At 43.5% G+C, this 14,750-nt stretch overlaps 1 protein-coding gene across 2 annotated transcripts in view; it reads right to left on the bottom strand.

Annotated features, from left to right (window-relative positions):
- The window catches only part of ITGB8 (integrin subunit beta 8), a 114,879-nt gene that overhangs the window by 81,735 nt on the left and 18,394 nt on the right, over positions 1-14,750 (bottom strand). The window lies entirely within an intron of this gene.

Below are 14,750 nucleotides of genomic sequence, written 5' to 3'. Positions count from 1 at the left end.
CAGGAAAAAACATTCTCTGCCATTAAGGAGTTTACATTTTAACGGAGGGGACAGACAATATCTGTCAGCTACCATGAACCAAGTACATGCAAATACATAGAAGAGAGGAAAGGTAGCCTTGGAGAGTCATATAGGTAGGAAACAAAACAGACAGAATTTGTATCCAGGATTTAGATTCCAAAGAAAATTCATTTTCCATATCCCACAATGTCTCTCTTTTTTATCTCACATACTTTAGTCCATAAATATAACATTTGCCCAAGATTTTTAATGCTTGATTTTGTGTATGGGAAGGGTGGGAAACATTGACTTTAATTTATATTTGATAGTTCTGGATAGATCCTTCTTCAAGGAACCCAAGAGGAAGGGAATCCCTGCTTGATATTCATATATGGAAATACATTAAGCATTTGCGATTGCCTTGAGTGTGGGAATTCTCTTTTCCAGCAAAGATGTCAGCTGTTTATACCTCATAGAGAAGTGTTAGAGAGTTGCTAGAGGTTCACACACTTGCTCAGGCTTGCATAACTGGCAAGTGCCAGAGGTGGAAAGTGAACCTACATCTTTCTGACTATAAGACTAACTCCCTATCCACTATGCCACATTGCTCTCTGGAATGTGACCCAAATTCAATGAGTCCCAAGATGAACATTGAATAATAGAGATTTCTGGACTCAGGAGACCACTAAGTCCAACTCTTGACTATAGAACTTTCTAGAGAAGTCATATGGACAAGTGTCTTGACCTTACTGCCTCAGTTTCCCAATTTGTAAAGTAAGATACCTAATCCCTAGAGTACCTGCAGTAAACTTCACAGGGTGAAGAAACAAATGAAATGATGTTTTCAATGTCCTCTGTGAATCAATCTTTCAATTCTCTTATGTCAACAATCATGATTCTTTCCATACCAAGATTGTGTTACTATGGTATCTAGAATGATAGGTCTCACCTGGTCTGGACCTCTACCTAAAATCAGGGGATGGATTTGATTCTCATAAATCACATTCCTGGGTCATGATCCAGGCATGTATATTCTGGATCAAGAATTCATAGAGAGCTGTCATGGCCACGATAATACTTCACCATGAAGGCTTTGGCTTATTAGAAGACATTTCCTCTCTCTTGGCTTCAGCTTGCTCATCTAGAAAATGAGGAGTTTTACATAGATGACCTCTGGTTCCTTCCAGCTTGCAATCCTTGTGATCCTACAAATGCTATCTTTGACATTTACAATCCGGGTGCCCTTGGGCAAGTCATTGAACTTTTCTGGCCTTCAGTTTCATCATCTATAAAAGAAGGGGTGGTTGGACAAGGCAACCTGTCTTACTGATGCTTAAATCTAGGGGCCCATCAATGCCACCTTGGACAGCTCCTACCTGAAGGACTTTGCACAATTCATTTATTTCTCTAGGCCTCAGTCTCCTCAACTCTAAAATTAAGAGATTGGAGTAGCTGAGCTCTAAGGTCTCTTCCAGTTCTGGATCTATGATCTTTTGGTTCTTTGCGGGAAAAAAAGGGACAAAAAGGACTAGCCAACAAGCCATGACTCAGATGAGGTTCTGTTCTGAGCTTCATCTCCTGGCCTTTTCCACCTGGCTCACCTTAAGTGAATGTCCAGCTGGATTTTCCATAGACTTCCACCCTTGGCTATGATATTTAATAATAACATTTTCCTCTGGAAACTATTTTTCTGTCCCCCCCAAACTGGACCCCCACTCCACCCCAGATACTACTGTTTAAGGTTAGGAATGACTCAGGAAATGACCATTGATTACTTTCTCCAGTTTGCCATCAGGCTACAGTACCCTAGGGCTAATTATAAAGCCCATTGGCACCCCTGGGCATAGACATCATGTTTTGGCCAATGACTGCCATCACCTGAGCCCAGCATCAGTCACTCACCAGGCACATCTCCTTGTCAGCCATGCTTAGGAGGCACTGATGTCACCCTGACTGAAAGATAACTCAGTCCTCCCCTCATAATCTCCTGGCTTTGCTCATTCTATAGCTATCTTACTCACTTTGAAGCCTGGTATTTAAAAATAGATTTCAGAATTTGGGCAGGCAGAGGCATACCAGTGGATGCTGGGTGAGGAAAAAGACAGGAAAGGTGACTCCTTTCACTCTTTTCCTCTCTGGCTGGCCCTGATGCTTCTGCTCCCTGCTCCCAGTCCCATTTCAGCCATTTGGAGGCACTCAAGGCTAAACTGTCCCCTGAGGGCTCAAGGGACAAATAAAATCTAGGGATAGGGAGGGGGAAAGCTAGAGAACTGAAGGGTAGCTTAGCTAAATGGGGAGGGTGGGAAGTCAAGAGGCCCATGGCACTGTCTTATGGGAGGTGATGGGGAGGGACACACACCCTCATTCTTTTTATCCTCACTCCTGTCCCCATCACATTAAGAAACAAGCATTGTCTCCTGATATTCTCCCATCACCTTCCTCCTTATGTGCTCTTTCACCTAATTTCATATAGCTTCACACTGACCTTTCTGGTCCTGAGCTATTCAATGAAGTGGCTGCCATGAGCCAGGCACTGTGCTAGCCCTAGGACATAAGTGCTTATAGGAAAACCACTGCTTGGTTGACAAGTTGGCTATTTTTGTTGAACTACCTTTTCTTTTTCTTCTTTTTCTTTCTTTCTTTCTTTCTTTCTTTCTTTCTTTCTTTCTTTCTTTCTTTCTTTCTTTCTTTCTTCTTTCTTTCTTCTTTCTTTCTCTCTCTCTCTCTCTCTCTCTCTCTCTCTCTCTCTCTCTCTCTCTCTCTCTGTCTCTATCTTCTTTCCTTCCTTTCTTTTTTTCTTTCTCTTACTTATTTGCCATAAAGGATGATTATCTGGGTGAGGGATAGGGGAAGGAGATATTGGGGAATAAAGGTGATATAAAACAAATTAGCATTTTTAAAAGGCACTTCTCAATACTTTATACTTTCTTGGTCATCAGCTGGGCTTTCCTCCAATGAAACTGAACCTTTAAAGATAAACATATCCCAGAGAACTTGGGTGTATGTTTTGGAACAGGCAAAACCTAGACTTCTGCATTTTTTCTGAACTGACATTATCACAGACTTGTAGCTAGAAGGGTCCTGACAGGCCTGAGGGTATCTATTTAGAGCTTGGACCTATGTTAGAGGCTTGGATAGTCCAAGCTGTCTCCCCATTTTGCAGATGAAGGAATTGAGACTCAAATAGTTAGGTGATTTGCCTAGGGCCACACAACTCTTAAGTATCTAATGTGGGCTTTGAATCTAGGTTCTCCTAATACCAAGTCCAGCATTCTATCCAATAGGCCATGTTGCTGCCTGGATTCTTATTTTTCTTCTTTTCTAGTTGAGAATGCTGAAATCTAGAGAAGGTCAATAATTTATCCAAGGTCTCACAGACTATTAATAAATGACAAAGCCAGGATTCAAACCCGGGCCCTCTGATGCTGAGTCCAGTGCTGTCTACACCTTGAGGTATCCTACGCCTTCAGGGCCAATAAAACTGACAAAAAAACTAGAATCCAAGGTGTTTATGCATTTAACTGTGCCTTTGCTGAAATTCAACCTGGACCACAATTGCAGAAACCTGGAACTGGGCTGTGCCTATTTTTAGCCCTGATTTCATCCAGTCAGGGAAGCCTTTTGTGAAACAAATTAAACTGGCACAGTACTGGGGTACAGGAATGAGGAGGGGGCAGGGATGTGTTTCTCAAGTTAGTTGGATTCTGACCTTGATTAACTCTCATTCAACCTAAGGGCAGGAACTGATCAACTTGCAAAGGAAGGAACTCAATTTACTTCTGCTTCTATCATCCCTGCCCTGCATCCTTGGCATTTGGGGGGCCAGCCTCCATTTTGTAAATTCAATGACCCATCCAGGCCTGATGGGTGACAGCTTGGGAGGTCACTTTGGCCCTGCCAGGGGTCAGGGCTGACATGTCTCTGAAGCCTCCCAGACACAGGAGTTTGGCCTCAGATGGATTTGGAAGAGGAGGGGTGTCTTGTGTTTCCTCAGAACTCAGTGTAGACTCCAGCTCTGGCCTCTATGGGAGCCATGTCAAAGCCTGCTGCTGGAGAGTGTCATGGTCAGATTCTCAGAAGACAAGCCAGATAAACTTTGGCAAAGATAAATTTCAGGCTTTCATTTTTCATACTGAAATGAGGCCTACGCAAAGGGCTGGATAAAGGAAGTTTGTCATTTTGGAGGCCCTGAAATCTATAAGGGGCACACTCCAATGTAGCCCGCAGGAGACTGAGGATTCCTTCTCTGTGCCCTGAGAATTCTGGCTGGCTAAGCTGTCCTGAGCACCAATCAGCTCAGCCAGGTCTGGTTCTGAATAAGTCTGAGGCAGCCCTGGTCTCAGCTGAAGCTGACAGAGGGCTCACCCAGCCAGGAACAGGCTAGGATTAGACAAATGTGGGAAGTCACGTGGATTCACTTGTAGAATGGTAGGACAGGCAGTGTGGGATTGTACATGGAGGGCTGGACTTGCAGTCAGGAATCTTGTCTCAGATGTTTATTTGCTATATGACCATGGGAAAGTCACTTAACTTTTCTGATTTTCAATTCCCTTATCTGCGAAAAAGCAGGCATAAAAGTACCTCTAGGACCTGCTTCATAGGATTCAAATGTGATAATATCTGTAGAGTACTTTGCAAGTTCTAAAGAGCCATAGAAATCTCTGTTCTGAGGTCTGTTCTCTGTGCCTATTCTGGTCCTACGCTCCCCGGCTCTCTGTCAATGCCATCCACACCATTGTCCCTTCCACCAAACCCCACTCATCTCTGCCTGCTGAAGTCTCTGCCATTGAGTTCCAACTCAGCTGCCTGCAGGAAGATTGTTGTTCTTGTTGTTGTGTTTGTCCTTCATTCTCAAGAGGACCATGACATCAGGGAGGTGATGACATGACCTGCAGTTGACTTTGATTGGGGAGAGGGAGGGCTGTGCAAAGTCACCAGCCTCCCTTTCTCCTCCAGAGCCATCTGGGTCCAATGGCCAGATATTCATCAGGATGACTGCAGATGACCCAGGATGCAATGGGAGACCCTGGCCCTTTTAAGTTAAGGTCTTTTCAGTTTCTCACTTTGAGTGAGGTAATGCCCATTCAGTGAATAGGCCTCTTTAAGAAGTGAGCCAAGGGATGGCCCTTTTAATAAAAAAAAAATAAAATCAAACTAGGAGGGGAAGACCCTCAGGCTTGCAGTCCAAAAGAGAAAGTTGCTATTTACATTCATGCTGATCCCAGAGGGCCCCAAAAAAAAAACGATCTTTAAGTGGTGCTTGGGCAGGGACCTATCGTTGTTCAAACCAAGAGCTTCAGAATCAATTGGATTTAAGGCTTGGTCTTTGAGAGAGAAATCTAGCCAGTAAAGCCCAAGTTAAGTAAGCAGCTATCAGCCCTCAAAATTTGCCTTCTTTGGGCAGAACACCCTTAGGTAAGGGGAGAGGACAGAGAAGGGGAAGGGAGAAGGGGGAGGGGAGGGGAAGATAGGAGAGGAGAGTCCATCAAAATCCCAAATCCTGAGGTGATATAAAAAAAAAAACAACAACTTTATAGCTGAGAAGAATAATGGGTCCTTGTCTACTTGGTCTTAAGACCACCTTTCTAACCATTTCACAACACTGCCTGTCATTTATGACATACGTAAAATGACCACTTAACAACTGCATGTCCAGAAGGTGAAGAAAGACTAACAGAAGTCCATAATTTAGAGCTTTAAGAGATCTCTGAGGTCATCATCTAATCCTATACTTCTAGACCACTCCATGGATAGAAAAGAACATTGTCAGCACCTTCAGGCACTTTTGTGGTGCTGCACTGGCTGCCCAAAGTCACCAGTCATCATCAAGCCAGCCAATTACAGTCTAACAATGACGCTAACTACCAAATCTTTCTACAAGTGGGAAGAAGTCAGGGTCACCTCTGCCTACCTATTTATGTGCCCAAAGCTATTTATGGAGTCCATTAGTGCAGTATTCTTACATAAAGCCCTGCTTTTAGGGAAGAAGTAGCAATGGCTAGCCCTTTCCTAGTATTATATCAAATGAAAACTTATAGGAAGCTCAAAGACAGAATGGCACAGTGGCTACAGAACCAGCCTTGAAGCCAGTAAGACCTAGGTTCAAATCATGCCTCTGACACAAATTGACTGTGTGAGTCTGAGCAAGTTACTTCAGTCCTTGGCACAATAGGCAGTTCTTTAAGACTATCAGAGACACAGCAGGAGCTGATCTGATTGGCAGTAGAGGGCAAATTTGGCCTGGGAATTCTCTATACCAATGAAACTACAGATCCAGTCCCTTCCCCTATCCCACTTTCAGGCACTAATGGTTTATATTTGGCATGTAAATGGCTCTGTGACAATATTGACAATTACCGCTCACATTTGTATAGGACTTTTAAGTTTCTTTAACAGCCCCAGAAGTGTCAGTCAGGAAGCACAAGGATTGTACTCCATTTTACTGAGGACAAAACTGAATTTTTTAAAGCCTAAGCAGTATGAAGACAATATCCTCTTGGGAACTACTTTTATTTTTTAATTATGATTTGTTTGCCCTATGCTACAGCCTGAATCTATGAATTCTTTAAAGCAGGCAATGTCACAGAGGCAAATCTGGGATAATAAGTAAACAGATGTTACAATTCATCATTGTTTCAGAGGAAATGACAATTGTCATTGGGCAAGGCGGTGCAGTGGATAGAGTTGTGCCAGAGTCAAGAAGACCTGAATTTAAATCTGGTCTCAGACACTTATTAGTTGTGTGATTGTGGGATTGTGGGCAAGTCAGTTCACCTCTGTCTCTCTCAGTTTCCTTATCTATAAAATGAGTATAAGAATAGCACCTCCCTGGGTTGGTGTGAGGGTCTAATGATATAATAATCATAAAGCACTTAACTGAGTGCCCGGAAAACAGTAAGCGCTCTATAAAGTTAGTTATCATTACCGTCACCAATATTCTCATCACTATCATTCTCATTATTTGTTCTATCTTTATTTTTCTTTACGACACATACCTATGGTATAACTGATAGTGGAATTGTGGGGTTTGAAGACAACTAGAACATGTAACCTGAATGCTGGACATGGTCCAGGCCCTTTGGCCCACTTCTGTGGAGATTCCAAGGGCAGTCAATGGTCACTGCTCTTTCTCTCTTAGCAGACAGTCTTTTCTCTTGCTTTCCTATGAAGATGCATGCAAGCCTCATAGACCCATAGACTCAGAGCTTCAAAGAAGCTTCAATCCAACACTCTTGTCTGAAAGCTGAAGCCCACAGAAGAGAAACATGACTTAGCCAAGGTCCCTCAGCTAGTCCCTCAGTTCCTTTCCATCACTCAGTCCATGAAATCTTTCCATAACCTTTCTCATACTTTTTATTTTATTTTATTTTATTTTGAGGCAATTGGGGTTAAGTGACTTGCCCAGAGTCACACAGCTAGTAAGTGTTATGTGTCTGATGCCAGATTTGGACTCAAGTCTTCCTGACTCCAGGGCCAGTGCTCTATCTACTGTGCCACCTAGCTGCCCCTCATAGTCTCTTGTCATTCAGATTCTTCTCTCCTCTCTCAGACAGAGTTAGACCTCTCCTTGGTAATGCTAAACCCTCTACTTGGCACTCTTTATCTAACCCCTTGTTATTTTTTATATGACCTTTTCTCAGAAATGATTCCCCCCTTCATGTATCCTTGGTAAGCCTCTAATGGTTCCTTTCCTTTGGCCTTATGGCTTGTCTCCCCTATCCTAAAACAGCCTGCCCTTGACTCAGTTTCCATCCCCAGTGTCAGTTATCCCACCTCCCTTTCACTGTCAAGCTTCTGGAAAATGTAGCCTCCCCCACGTCCACAGGCTCCGGCTTCTCCCCACCCCCTTATGGCTCAGCCGTTCACCATCTGGCTTCTGTCGCCATCACTCTGCCGAAACAACTCTTGCCAAGGTTGCTGACGACCTCCAGATCCCTACACTCAATGGCTTCTTTTCAGTTTCCATCTTCCTTGACCTCTGTGTAACAAGTGACCCTGTTGTCCACTGCTCCTTGACATTCTCGTCCCTTACCTTTCACAGTCCTCGGCTCACATGGCACCTAAATCAAGGGCTCCTTCATTTTCCTCACTGCTTCTTCAGCACGGCGATCTCCTAAGATACTGTCTTCGATCTTCTTTTCCATTCTCTCTCCTGACAAACTCATCCCCTTCCATAACTTCAGTCATCCCCCAGAGGCAGAAGCCTGTCCACTCTTTGGGTCCACATCTCCAGCCTCACATTTTAATCTGCTGATGGGATGGCTCAATTTGCATGTCCAATCAGCACCTCAAAGCATCATAGATTTAGAGTTGGGTGGGAACTTAGAAGTCAAGTTGTCTAGCCCCCTGATTTTATAGATGAGGAAACTTAGGCCCATGGAGGTTGAGCGATTTGCCCAAGGTCACACAGCACAAGTGTCAGTGGTAAAATATGGACCCAGGTGTCCTCTGACTTTACAGTCTATTCTCTTTCCCCTGTACCACGACATCTTTCAAGGATTAACCTCAAACTCAGCATAGCTAAAACTAAAGTCATCTCCCCTAAGACCTTGTTTCTCCTATAATTTCTCTATTTCCATCAATAAGATCACCATTCCCCTCCCCTACCCCATCATCCAGGCTTGAAACCTGAGAATCTTAATAATAATGATGGCTAGGGGCAGCTAGGTGGCGCAGTAGATACAGCATTTGCCCTGGAGTCAAGGGGACCTGAGTTCAAATACGGCCTCAGACACTTGATACTTACTAGTTGTGTGACCCTGGGTAAGTCACTTAACCCCAATTGCCTTGCCATAAATAAGAACATCAATAAAAACATTTTTCAAAAGCCAACAGTAATGGCTACATTACTTATATAGCACTTAACAATTTGTAGAGCATCTTAATATAGGATCTTATGTGATCCTCAAAAGATAGGTGCTATTGTTATCCCCATTTTACAGATAAGGAAACTGAGCTAAATGACTTACATTGTCACACAATAGTAAGTCTCCGAGGCAGGATTTGCAATAAGGTTTAGACCACTGCACTGCCCCCTACATCACCTAGCATCCTGATCTTTGTATTTCCTCAGTCTCTATACTGCCAATCCCAATGTGTTGCCAAGTCCTATCAATTCTCCCTCTAAAAAGATCTCCCAAATCTGTGCCAGCCTCTTTACTCCTATCACAACCATGCTAGGCACTTGTCCCTTCTCTCCTGGACTATTGTAGGAGCCTCCAAATTTATTCCAGTCTGTTTCTCCTCCAATTTATTCTTTCCACTCCTGATCACATAAATTATCTAAGGTACGGTGCTGATTACATCATTCCTCTACTCAAAACATTTAAGTGTCTTCCTCCTGTGCTCCAAATTAGAGAGAAATTCTTTCCAATAGAATTTAAGCTCTTAGAGGGGAGGAACTAACCATCATTTTTGTGTTTGTGTTTGCCTAGTGTCTGACACAGTGAGTGCCTGGCACACAGGAGGTGCTTAATGCTTTCTGATGAATATCCTGGCCTTCAAGGCTTCTAGAAGCCTGGATCCAGTCCAGTTTTCCAGCTTTATTTCCCATTAGCTCCCTCCATGGACTCCATGTTCCACCCAAACTGGCCTAGGTACTTCCCTGTGCTCCCCAACCTCAGTGTTCATCGTGTCTATACTTCCCTCAGTGTCTTTGCTCATGTTAACCCCAAGCCTGCTGGGGATACAGCCTGCCAGCTCTGTCACTGTCACCTCATGGACAGAATCCCTTTCTTCCTTTGAGGCCTTATACAAGTGCCCATCCCCCTCAGTGAAACCTTCACACATTTTCTTGCTGGTAGATGATCTCTCCTGCTGCAGGGTAGCATCACCTCTATCCTGAGGTATCCTGATTTCTGCTGTCTCAGGGCTCTTTGTGGGCCTGTCTAGTCCCCTTTATAAGAATGTGCGCTCCTTGAGGGAAAGATCTATGCGTGACTATGTCCTTGTAGGCTGTGTGCCCAGCAGGTTGTGTGAGGGAGGCTCTAAACCCATATATTACAGGTAGAAGTCCCAAAGAGGGTGAGCCTGGGACCTAGTCTGAGCTATCTTAATTAGGAAATGCCTTCCCTGAGGAAACAGAATCAGAAGTGGGATGTCTAAGAGGGGCAGGATTCCACAGTCTGATGGGAAGCTACCTGGCTCTGTTGAGTGGCCCTATGGGATTGTCAAATGTGTCATAAAAGGGGAAAGGAAAAAGGATGGAGAGGAGGAGAAAGCAAGAGAGAGGCAGAGGGGAATGAAAGAGAGGGAGAGACAGAGAGAGATAAACAGAGAGAGACAGAGAGAGCAAAAGAGAGACAGACACAGAGACAGAGAGATACACACAGTGAGACACACAGAGACGCAGAGACAGAGACAGAGAAATGGAGATAACAGAGAAAAAAAGAGAGAGACAGAGAGGGAGACACAGACAGAGCGACAGAGAGAAGAAGAAAGACACACAGAGAGAGACGCCCAGACAGACACAGAATCGGAGACAGAGAGAGGTGGTCACAGACAGAAAGACACAGAGATAGAAAGACGGAAAGAACCAACAAAGAAGCAATAGAGAGAGAGACAAAGCAAGAATTAGAATGAGAGATGCATGTTTGTTGAGATTTGAACAAGCTTTTCCTTGTCCTACTATTCCCCAAATGTTAGATGTCCCCCCACCTCACTCCCTGCTTCTCTGGATGATATACTTTGGTACAGTCCTAAACTTTTAGAGATCTCCCCAGGATTTTCACCATCACCAGCTTGCCAGGAAGGTAGTACAAGTACCATTACCCCCATTTTACAGATGGGGAAACTGAGGCCCAGGGAATGTGAATGACTTGCTGAGGATCACATGGAAAGTAAATGTCAGAAGCAGGACTTGAAATTTTGTTGCCTGCCCCTATGCCCAGTGCCCTGGGCACTCTGATTACTCCTTTGAAGTTGCTTCCCCTTATAAAAGGCAAGCTCCCTGAGGGCAGAGGCCATTACCTTTTTCCCCTTTGTTTCCCCAAGGTCCTGCCCAGCTCTCTCCCTAGGAGGAGTTTAATGAAGTTTACTGAATGGGGTTTTGTTACTAGGCCACACTATCTGAGGAGGTTTCTTTTTTTTTAATTATATAGAAGTTTTTATTTTAAATAAAATTAAATAGTAGTTTCTTTAAAGTTGATATCATCCCAGGGAATCATATCAGAAGTCATCTAGTTCACATATGAATAAGAATCCTCTCTATAATGCACCAGATAAGTGGTCTTCTAGCCTTCGCTAGACTTTTTCAGCACACTAACATAATTATGTTGTTCTTGATTGTAATGGGAGACTGGCCAATGAGGTCCCTGTCCATTAGAATGCATAACATGCTTGAACTTGGACCAACCCACGTGGAGCCTGCTTCTGGGCACGTGTTATGGAGGAGCCTGTCCCCCAACGTAAGAGCAGGTGTCATCTATTTCTTTTTTTTAATATAAATTTATTTATTTTTAGTTTTCAACATTCCCTTCCACAAGCTTTTGAATTCCAAATTTTCACCCCATCTCCCCCTCCCCCCACCCCAAGATGGCATGCATTCTGAATATCCCTTTCCCTAGTCTGTCCTCTCTTCTATCTCTCTCCCCTTCTCTTATCCCCTTCCCCTTCCATTTTCCTGTGGGGCAGGATAGACTTCTGTACCCCATTTCCTGTATTTCTTATTTCCCAGTAGCATGTGAAAACATTTTTTTTTAAACATATGTTTTAAAAACTTTAGGTTTCAAATTTTCTCTCTTCCTCCCTCCCCACCCACCCTCATTGAAAAGGCAAGCAACTCAGTATAGGTTCTACATGTGCAGTTATGCAAAACACATCCATAGTAGACATGTTGTGAAAAACTAACACTATTTGCCTTAATCCTATCCTGCCCTCCCCTTTATTCTATTCTTTCTTTTGACCCTGTCCCTCCTCAGAAGTATTTGCTTCTGATTACCCCCTTTCCCAATCTGCCCTCCTCTCTATCATCCCCCTGCTCTCTTGTCCCCTTCTCCCCTATTTTCCTGTAGGGTAAGACAGATTTCCATACCCAATTGAATGTGTATGTTATTCCTCCTTAAGCCAAATCCTATGAGAATAAGATTCACTCATTCCCTCTCACCTTCCCCTTTCCCCTCCACTGTAAGAGACTTTTTTTTCTGTTTTTTTTTGTGTGAGATAATTTACCCCATTCTACCTCTCCCTTTCTTCTTCTCCAGTATAATCCTCTCTCATCCCTTAATTTTATTCTCCAGATATGACCCCTTAATCTTCAACTCACCCTGTGCTCTATCTATCTATCATATACATACATATAATTTTTTTCCTCCAACTACCCTAATACTGACAAAGTCTCATGAGTTATAAATATCATCTTTCCATGCAGGAATGTAAACAGTTCAATCTTAATAAGTCTCTTATGATTTCTCTTTCCTGTTTACCTCTTCATGTTCCACTTGAGTCCTGTATTTGAAAGTCAAATTTTCTATTCAGCTCTGGTCTTTTCATCAAGAATGCTTGAAAGTCCTCTATTTCACTGAATGACCATTTTTTCCCCTGAAGGATTATACTCAGTTTTGCTGGGTAGGTGATTCTTGGTTGTAATCCTATCTCCTTTGCCCTCCGGAATATTATATTCCATGCCCTGCGGTCCTTTAATGTAGAAGCTGCTAAATCTTGTGTTATCCTGATTGTGTTTCCACAGTACTTGAATTGTTTCCTTCTGGCAGCTTGTAATATTTTCTCCTTGACCTGGGAACTCTGGAATTTGGCTATAATATTCCTAGGAGTTTTCCTTTGGGGATCTCTTTCAGGAGGAGATCTGTGGATTCTTTCAATTTCTATTTTGCCCTCTGGTTCTAATATATCAGGGCAGTTTTCCTTGATAATTTCTTGAAAGATGATGTCTAGGCTCTTTTTTTGATCATGGCTTTCAGATAGTCCAATAATTTTTAAATTCTCTCTCCTGGATCTATTTTCCAGGTCAGTTGTTTTTCCAATGAGATATTTCACATTGTTTTCTAATTTTTCATTCTTTTGGATTTGTTTCTACTGTGTGATTTCTCATAAAGTCACTATCTTCCAATTGCTCTATTCTAATTTTTAAGGAAGTATTTTCTTCAGTAAGCTTTTGGACTTCCTTTTCCATTTGGCCAATTTTTCTTTTTAGGGCATTTTTCCTCATTGGCTTTTTGGACCTCTTTTGCCATTTGGGTTAGGCTATTTTTTAAGGTATTATTTTCTTCAGTATTTTTTTGGGTCTCCTTTAGCAAGCTGTTGACTTGTTTTTTGATTTTCTTGCATCACTCTCAGTTTTTTCCTCTACTTCCCTTACTTGCTTCTCAAAATCCCTTTTGAGCTCTTCCAAGGCCTGGGACTGATTCATATTTTTCTTGGAGGCTTTGGATGTAGGAGCTTTGACTTTGTTGTCTTCTTCTGGTTGTATATTTTGATCTTCTTTTTCACCAAAGTAAGATAATATAGTCTGACTCTTTTTGCACTGCTTGCTCATGATCCCAGCCAATTACTTGAGTTTTAAACTCTTTGTTAAGGTAAGAGTCTGCTTCCAATGTGGAGAATGTACTGTCCCAAGCTTCAGGGGTTTGTATAGCTGTTTTCAGAGATACTTGTAGGGCCCTGTAAATTTTCAGTTCTTCCAAGGTGGTATGATAAGGGGTGAGGTGTTTACTCCTTTCCTGGCCTGTGGCCACAAGTATTCCTTTCTGTCCTATAACTGTGAGGAACGGTTCCTCTCCACAGCCACTCCAAGCTCTACCATGCCAGCGCTCCGCCACCCAGAACTGTGACCCAGATGCAAACAGAGGCAAAGCAAGAGATTCCTGTCTCAGCACTGGCAAAGAGATCCCTGCGATCCCTCTCTGATCAGCCACTGGATTCCCCCTCAGTCTGTGGGCTGGAAGCTTGGGAAGCAGCTCCCCCACCCCGGCCACGCTCTTGGGGAATGGAGCTGAAACCCACCTTCCTTCTCAGCACCGACAGAAACAGACTTTTCCCACTGACCTTCTAAGTTGTCTTTGGCATTTGTGGATTGAGGAGTCTGGAAACCTCCACAGCTGCCCAAGATTCAGTCCTCTGAGGCCTGTTCCAGGTTCGCTGCGGCCTGCATGCCCACGACGCAGTGTGCTGTGCTCCCAGCCTTTTCTGATCAATCATCCAGGTTGTCTTGGGCTGGAAATTTGTTTCACTCTGTCTTTTTGTGGGTTCTGCTGCTTCAGAATTTGTTTAGAGCCATTTTTTATGAGTATTTGCAGGGGTTTGGAGGAGAGCTCAAGCAAGTCAGTGCTTTCACTCCGCCATCTTGGCTCTGCCCCCCCGGAAGTTTTCTTGACACAGCAGAAAGTGAGAGGACCCAAGGAGAGAAGGCAGAAAAACAGTGACTGCAGCCACCAATCAGGGCATCTCCTTGGGGGCGAACCAGCCCTAGCCCTGTACCTGTGGGGCTTCAAAGCTCCCTAGTCCAGGCAGTTCTGGACTGCTCAGATGCAAAGCCTATTCAGAGCCACTGGATCTGGCCTGGAAAAGCTGGACTGGACATGTGCTCTGCTCCTAGTTTTAACTGGAAAGGTTCCATGCATTCCAGCTGTCTTCTTTGGGAGGCACACTCCCTGTTTTGAAAAGCCAAAATATTCACCAGTTTCCCACTCTGCCCCTCCAGATAATGTTTTCAATATAACATATTTCATTAGAGTTTCAGGGCCTCTTCCTATTTTCCATTCCAATTCTTGGCAGGTAGCAATCTCTCTCTCTCC

This window comes from Phascolarctos cinereus, unplaced genomic scaffold (genome assembly GCF_003287225.1).
Source record: "Phascolarctos cinereus isolate Bilbo 61053 unplaced genomic scaffold, phaCin_HiC Scaffold_1;HRSCAF=81, whole genome shotgun sequence".
NCBI classification, from domain to species: domain Eukaryota; kingdom Metazoa; phylum Chordata; class Mammalia; order Diprotodontia; family Phascolarctidae; genus Phascolarctos; species Phascolarctos cinereus.
This window is presented reverse-complemented; position numbering and strand designations above follow the sequence as displayed.